Source organism: Aythya ferina (genome assembly GCF_964211825.1).
Source record: "Aythya ferina genome assembly, chromosome: 2".
NCBI lineage: Eukaryota > Metazoa > Chordata > Aves > Anseriformes > Anatidae > Aythya > Aythya ferina.
Window position 1 is genome coordinate 35,115,978 of NC_140297.1, and position 7,572 is coordinate 35,123,549.

Sequence of the window (7,572 nt, forward strand, 5' to 3'; positions counted from 1 at the left end):
TAAAGTCACATAATCTGGACAAAGCACAGTTGTGATAATAGGGAGCATGCTGGGTCTTTCTACATACCATGGCTGTAATAATGAAGCCATTAAATTACTAGGTCAGAGGCCCCAATTCGCAAAGAAATAATACCAGTTTATTATTTCTAATCTTATTAAGTTAGAAAATTGTCTTGAGATGTAACGTCAACCTGTAATGGCTGAAGTATTGATTATATTAACCCAATGCTCATGGATAATTCAAAGAGCTTGATTTCATCTAATTTCTGTAATTTTTAAAACAGTCCAGCCCAATTTCTTTATGGCAAACTAATCCAGAATTATTTCTATAAATAATGAAAATGTATTATAAGATTTGCTAGGAGTAAGCCAATAAAACATTTTGTGTGATGGCTAGCAGAGTGGGAATTTAATCCTTTTCTTTATCTTTCTTGAATAATGAATCTTCTTTTTCATTTTTTTCTCCCTTTTTAATCTTCCATTGTCTCTTTGGGAAATATATACCCACGTTTTTCAGAAATATCCATGGACTTCTTTGTTCACCTCTTAACTGAAATTGATGGGTCCTTTGATGATTTTACCTAAATAAAGACAACAAACAATATAATTTCATCTCTGCCAAATTTGAATCTTGTCCAGTTTTGTACAATAGATATACAACTAGGGATACGGTATAAAATTTCAAAAATCCCAGTATTGTTTGGTTCCTGGAGCAAATTCTTAAAAGCTTTTAATTTGCTCTGAAGTTTTTAAGAAATATATAATAGTAGATGTGTATGCACAAGTGATGCACATACACTTATACTTGCAAGTACACCTGGATGTGGTCCAAAGCCTATTTAACTCAATGGGAATCTTTCCATTACTTCATTGAGGGCTGGATCAAGCCCTAGGGGTGCTGGTTGATTTCAAATATTCATTTTCTAGGGTTGTTTTTGATCCTTCCCACTGACCTTGCTCTGTACCACTTCCCCAGTTCCCTTCCAGAAACCCCAGCTTGAGAAAAGCTGTGTTTAGGGATTTTAATGTGCCTCTTTTTCTGCTTCCATCCCTGTGGCTTTCCTATCAAAGCACTACATGCATTAAGAAAATTAATGTGACTTAAGTTACTGAACCAACCTGAAGGCTAGTTCACTCAAAAATATTTCCTATATGGATATTTATTAGCTCAGAAGACATGTGTGGGCAGAGCGTGTTATTTAGTGACCTGTAATGCCCAAATAATGATCACAATAAATCAGTACTCATTACTATGTAAGGGAGGTCTGGATCGAGTGACTCAATAGGTAATGAGGTCTAATTTAGTGCCGTGGTATTATTTTACAGGGTATTTGGGGTGGGGGGATGGAGGGTGGGAAGCTGAGGCTGAAGGGGGTCTGATTACCTCAGATGTCTCATGTGGTGATGAGCCTCTAACTTTGGGCAGTTGTTTCAGCAGGGTGTTGGAGGTCAGGCTTTTAATTGCTATTGGCTGCATTTGGCTACATTAAGTGAATAAATATTTCAGGTCTGGACCTCTAACACTGGGTTAAATGGAGCAAGACTGGGTCTAGAATCAATATAATGGGATGTAGGGAGAGAGAAAAGAGCATTGAGATGGAAGATAAAGAATTGAAGTCCTTTCTCGGGGGAGCTCCCTGAGGTCCCCCTTCTCCTCTCTACCAGGCATCAAGGAAGCCTGGGGGCACCAGAGGTAGGTTCCTTTATAACCCTCATGCACATCCCAGGAGCAAGGTAGACCTCACACACGTACATCTTTTGCAATATGTTTGCTCCCTGCCTCCCAGGTTCAATCCATGTCTGGAGGTTTGCTGAATATCAGTGGCTAAAATTAATAGCAGGCACGAGGTGGTGAGCTTGCCATCATCAGGGTTTCCAGGTGAAGTTGTTCAGAGCTGAAACATTTAAAAGTTAGTAAATCTGTAAAAGCTAATTGTTCCATCTTCTGGAGCAGCCTTGAGTGATCCATGTTGTGGGAAGTGGCAATGTGGACACAAAGCTGAACTCTCCCGAGTTGTGAATCTTTGAATTTGAGGGATACGTGGGACTGCCTTGGGCATGTAGGGATCCAGACCCCAGCAGCCAGGTGCTGGGCTCTCCTTGGGGTAACTGTTCAGGGAAAAAATGGGATATTCTTTAGTGCGAGTGGAGCCAAACTGTCATACACAGAAATGCATACTCCTTCTGGTGGAAAAGAGCCCGTGCCAGCTCATCTCCAAGCCTCTGCTCACAAACAGTATACCTGTTATGTCTGGATGTTAGGGAGTGATGAGACCCGTGGGAGACGTCAGTACAAATCCAGCCTGGACGATTCAAGTGGAAACTAAAACATTTTCTACACTCTAATACCCGAAGGAGCAAAGAAAAACACTCCAAAATGAATTTACATCCCAGCTTTCCCTTCTTTTTGCCCATCTTTCTTTCTCCAGCCAGACAGAGTGAGAGGTGGGGAATCACTCAGTACCTTCAGTCCCGCTCTGCTTCAGGGCCAGCCCACGTTAGATGGCTTTGCACAGATGCAGCAGAAAATCCCTGTCCATCTCAAAAGTGTTGAAAGGCCTGTGAAAATAAATAAATAAATAAATAAAAAGGAGAAAAGAGGTGAGAAAAAAAATGAAAGTCCTGAAATTAACTTGATGTATGGGAAAGAAAAAATAAAAGAGAGAGAGAGAGAGTCAAAAGCAACAGCTATGTAGCAGCATATAGCATGTGCAAAAGAATATCATGTTTCTGCACATTTCAGAGCAGGAATAAGGCAATTCTCTGTGGTGGGCATCATTTCAGATAGGAAAGAGAGCAAACAGACCCTGGGCTGTAGGTCTGAGAGCTCTCTGACTGCCTGCTATGGCTCTTATGCATGTTAACCTCTTGCGCTGCAGAAGGCAGCCTCCTACCAACATGCTTTTCAAGCCTTGTCCACCAGCATTGCTACAGCTATTTTTAAATCCCCCAAGAAGAGCTTGCCACTTAGCAACTGCCCTCTGATTTCCTAAGAAAATGAGATCTGTGTAATGATGCACAATACCAGAACTCCTGCCTGTCAGTGCCTTCCCTCCTCTCTCCCTCCACAAACTTAGCCACAGATTTTAACTAAACTTGACAGAGCAGTAGGAGCCTTGAAGACATGAAATTCTACAAATTTCATTAGATAGTCAGCCATGTAGAGGAGACAGGTCCCAGTGGTGCCCATGCTGGCAGAAAGGCTGCCGAGTGAGCTCGACCACACAAACTCGGAGGGAGCAGACATCAGCGAATCCACAAGGAGAAAGCTGCTATGAATACTGCAACCACAAGAAAAGCCTTGTATTTCATTAGACAGCAAAGACTCCAAACACAGACTACAGCGTCACTGGAAAACAGATTTCATGGGTCTTACTACTCAGAGTTATTTGAAGTTAGTGCTTTATTTTTACATGTATAATCTAGTGGGACTCTACAAAGCAAACGAATAAATCCTGGGGAGATTGAGGCATTGAGAAGACTCCAGGGCTACAGATAACATACAAAGGATTCCTATTCTACCTCCTTTCCTATTCCCTTCCTTGGCCTTCAAGCCTAACCTCTTTTGGAGGTTATCTGAACACTGGCAACTTGCAGGTTGTGGAAATGGCTATGTATCTGATAATATTTTATTTTTGGCATGCTCTGCTTCATGTTGTTGTTTTAGAGTAAAAAGGGGCTCTTTTGTTCTAGGTGTAGGTACAGGCTAAAGTGAAATACCCAAAGGTCTGGATATCTCTTTGAGTTGTCCTGTCAGCACCAGTTTCTTACCATCTGGAGGCCTTTGACACAGCAATCTATTATTTCTTGGTTTAATTCTTTATGCACGGCTTTTCATATTGATTACCTAACATCATTAGTTTTGGTCATTCCATACAAGAGACAATGGAAAGATCAATTTTAACCATATGAGCTAAAGGAACTTGCTCTTAAAGCATCCAGGGACTGGAATCATTTATCTTCTGCTCTCTGAATCATAAATCTTTTACAAGTGCAGCATTAGATTCATTGTTTGCTACAGACGCATGTGATGTAGTTGGGGATCATTGTAAAAGTGTCCTACATTGCACTGTGAGGCTGTACCCATAAAGCATATTAATGTACAGTATTGTCATGGAAATTGTCATGAGTTGCTGCAAAGAGCATGGTTTTCACAAGAGCTCTGCAAATCATTGATTTTTTTTTAATTCAGTGGCTGAAGTGGAAAGAGAGGATTTGTTCGTTAGACCTAGAATGGAAAATATTTGCTTCCTCAACTAATCAGAAACTGTTTTGCATCCAAGAAAATGCTTTGTTTCATGCTTTTTTAGTAAAAGTAAAGGGAATTTGAAAGGGAGGAGCTGGCTTTACAATGGGTTTTCAGTAATATTTGCAGAATCGGGCAGAAAACAGGAGGTAGCCCATTTACATGCAATAACTAGGAAGATAACTGTGGTTAAGGCGGTCAGTGCAAAATATAGGAATATGCAGTTTGGGGCCATGTTTGCCTGTTTAGGACCTAGGAAAGAAGGGGACATGCTGTGCTACAGTGTCTCACTTAATCACATTCATGAGAGCTGTATTGCTTTTCAAGACAATTTATACAAATCAAGCAGAGGAAGGTTTTGAGCCATGACCTCTCACATCCTAAGTCCCAGCCACTGGGGACAGATGAACTGAATGGAAAGACAAGATACATCTACGTTTCTGCTCTGAGCCTGTACCGAAACTTTCCAAGCAAACTTTAAAACAAATCATTTATCACTCTTGTGTAACCAGCTAGCAGTGTCCAAACTCTCAGGGCAAGAGTGGAGTGGGACAAGCCATCATCGGAAAGTTCAAGCCTTGATGACCCGAGTATACAGAGCTCTTCCATAACATCGTCACCCCCTAGTTGGGCTTGTCACTGGCAGGGAGAATGATCACAATCAGTGGGCCTACTTCTGACCAAGACCAGTGCTGTACCAAAACAAAACAAAACAAAACAAAACAAAACAAAAGGAAAAGTATTTTTGTTGTTTCTGACCTAAGAAACAGCTATATGGACATATCTGTACATGTACAAGGGTTCTGACCTCTCCGAGGTATCTGATGCAGTTTTGCAGTCTCAAGAGGCCTGAGTCAGATTGCTTCAGAGTACCATACAAATCTGAACTTTCAGATAGTTCACCAAACAAATGGATGAGCTGGAACTCTAGAGATATTTCACATTCAGAAAGAATCTAAAAAGTACCTTTTTTTTTTTTTCTTTTTTTTTTCTCAATTGAATTGGAGTTGTTTATTTAAAAAGAAATTAAAAAGTGCACATTTTTAAACAAGAGTTTTTATTCTTCCCCAGCTTTTAACTGTTCTACTTGGAGCCTTTCGGGAATTTGCTGTCATGAGTCTCCAGACTGTCAAGTGCTGAGGAATATGATGAATAACAGTCCCTATATGCCCCAGCTGGACTGATCTCTTTCAAAGGCCTCCAAAGTCATAGTGTGCGTCCTTCTTTACAGAGAAGTAATATCATTTTAATAATTCTACAACTCTTACAAAAGACCCATTAGAAATTTGGAGCTTTTAGACATTCTAGCCAATGTTCAGATAGCGTGATTCAATGGAGCTTCAAATCCCCTTCAACAAACCTATACTGAGTCACAAAAAATGAAGACCTAGCAGGCAATGAGAATACAGCATGGATAAAGAGGTGATAAAAATAACAGGAAAGCCTGAAAGCTTTTCTTTTATCACAGACTAGGATACTTAAGAGTGTAACTTTCCTCCAGCTGCATGTATTTAATTTATTTTTTCCAAACCTCCTAAGGCAGTGACAGGTAAAATAAACAGATAAGTGCAATGCTGGAAAAAAAAAATAAAAATAAAAAAATAAAAGACAACCAAAATTAAGGGTTGAAATTGTTGGGATCATACAACCACACCTGCTGTGAAAGCCAATGGGTAGTATGGTAAAGCTGCATGTACAGAGGTTGCATGGGGTGAAATAGTGGGGGAGCTAGAAGAAGATGCATAACATGGCATTACATCACCAGAGATACCACCAGCATGTGTGTGAGCTATTGAAAGGACCTTCTACAGCAATGGATTGCAGTAAAGGTTTTTGCCTGGGAAATACTGCAGTACTCTTTGCTTTCAAGAAACTCAGGCCTTTTTGTAGAGCTGGTGGCGGTGACAGACAATGCCTCATTCATTCCCAGTAGCAGTGTGATTACAAGACGGAGGCTTGGTGAAAGAAACAAGTACGTAGAGGGCAGACCCTGTGCAATCCACACCTGGAGCAGATAATAAACTACCTGGCTCTCAGGGAGAACATTTTATTCCAGCATGGCTCAAGATGATGTATGAAACCACCAAAGATTACAGTCACTGATGTCTTGGGAGTGATTTGATGTTTATGCTTAACCCTAACATTGCTTTTGTTTATAGACACTATTTCTAGGGTAATCTTATCTTATATGGCTTTTATGGAAACAAAAACTATCAGGCTACAGCTTTTATAGTGCAGAGGGTGACATGGATTTGATTTACACTTCATTACAAACCAGTTCTACAAACTCCGCTAAGATGCATAGTTCTTATTTTCCCAGTGAAAGCCAGAAAGGAAATGAGACATTTCTGAGTTGTGTGTGTGACTGGATAATTTTTGTCAGACTTACCTAGCAGCATCTCTGATGTTCACGCTTCCTTGAGCATCAGAATTTCAGCCTGGAAAACTCCCTCCACGTGCAGGTCAGTTCCTCCGTGTTACTCCCTAACTCTAACACTCTGTCAGGGTGTTCATCTTGCAGCCTCTCCTTTAAAAATGGAAATAGAGATAGTTGTTTTCACCCTTCATGTCCTGTTGTGATGAGTGTTGGAAGCACAGTGAGTGATACAGATAAACCACAGCCACACCATCAAAAGGGATGGAAGGAGAGCACAAAATGAAACATATTCCACATATTGCCATCGTATTGAACCCCCCCTTTTTTTTTTTCCACTTTTTTCCACTGCGTGCCACACTCCAGAGAAGCCCTGAGAAGTGCAATATATTGTAATTGCTGTATGCGGCAATTAGCTTTAGCTCCTGCTGAATAGAAGGGAAGGTTTTGAGGTCAGTTTTGGGCCTCGTAGAGTCCGAAGGCTTTCCAGGGAAGTCCATTCCCATATTAGCCCATCTATCTAACTGTCAACACATCTGTAGAAGTGTCCAGAAACCCCATGTGAAATCAAAATGCTGATCAGCAGTCAGGCCTACCAGAAACACTGAAGTCCAAAAGGGGAAAAAATAATACTTTTACCTTTCAAGGAAAATCATTAATTTCTATGCATCTGTTCAAAGCAAGAAAAGACAAGAAAGCAAATCTGTATTTTTAACACAGAAATTTTTCCAACTTTCTAGCAAAAGCAGTTTTCCAGAATGAAATAGAAATTTCCCTGCTGTGAAAAAATCCCTTTGGGTTTCCATTACCAATATAAAGAGAAAAAAAATTAAAATATTATTTAGATGTTTTTATTATCTAAATCACTGGAGAGCACCTCTGAGGGATCCATTTGGGAAATCAAGAGTTCCTGGATGCAGACCTGAACCATCCCAAAACCTTGTTAATGCTA

At 40.3% G+C, this 7,572-nt stretch overlaps 1 long non-coding RNA gene across 2 annotated transcripts; it reads right to left on the reverse strand.

Moving 5' to 3' along the window:
* Positions 1 to 381: 381 nt before the first annotated feature.
* On the reverse strand, positions 382 to 6,749 carry LOC311432435. 2 transcript variants are annotated; one of them, XR_014690064.1, is made up of 3 exons: positions 6,636 to 6,749; positions 2,465 to 2,559; positions 382 to 581 (listed from the first exon to the last, which is right to left on the reverse strand). It is a non-coding gene; the product is annotated as an uncharacterized lncRNA (long non-coding RNA). The 2 variants fall into 2 exon arrangements; XR_014690065.1 differs by lacking the exon at positions 382 to 581 and adding an exon at positions 1,990 to 2,109.
* Between the last annotated feature and the right edge of the window lie 823 nt (positions 6,750 to 7,572).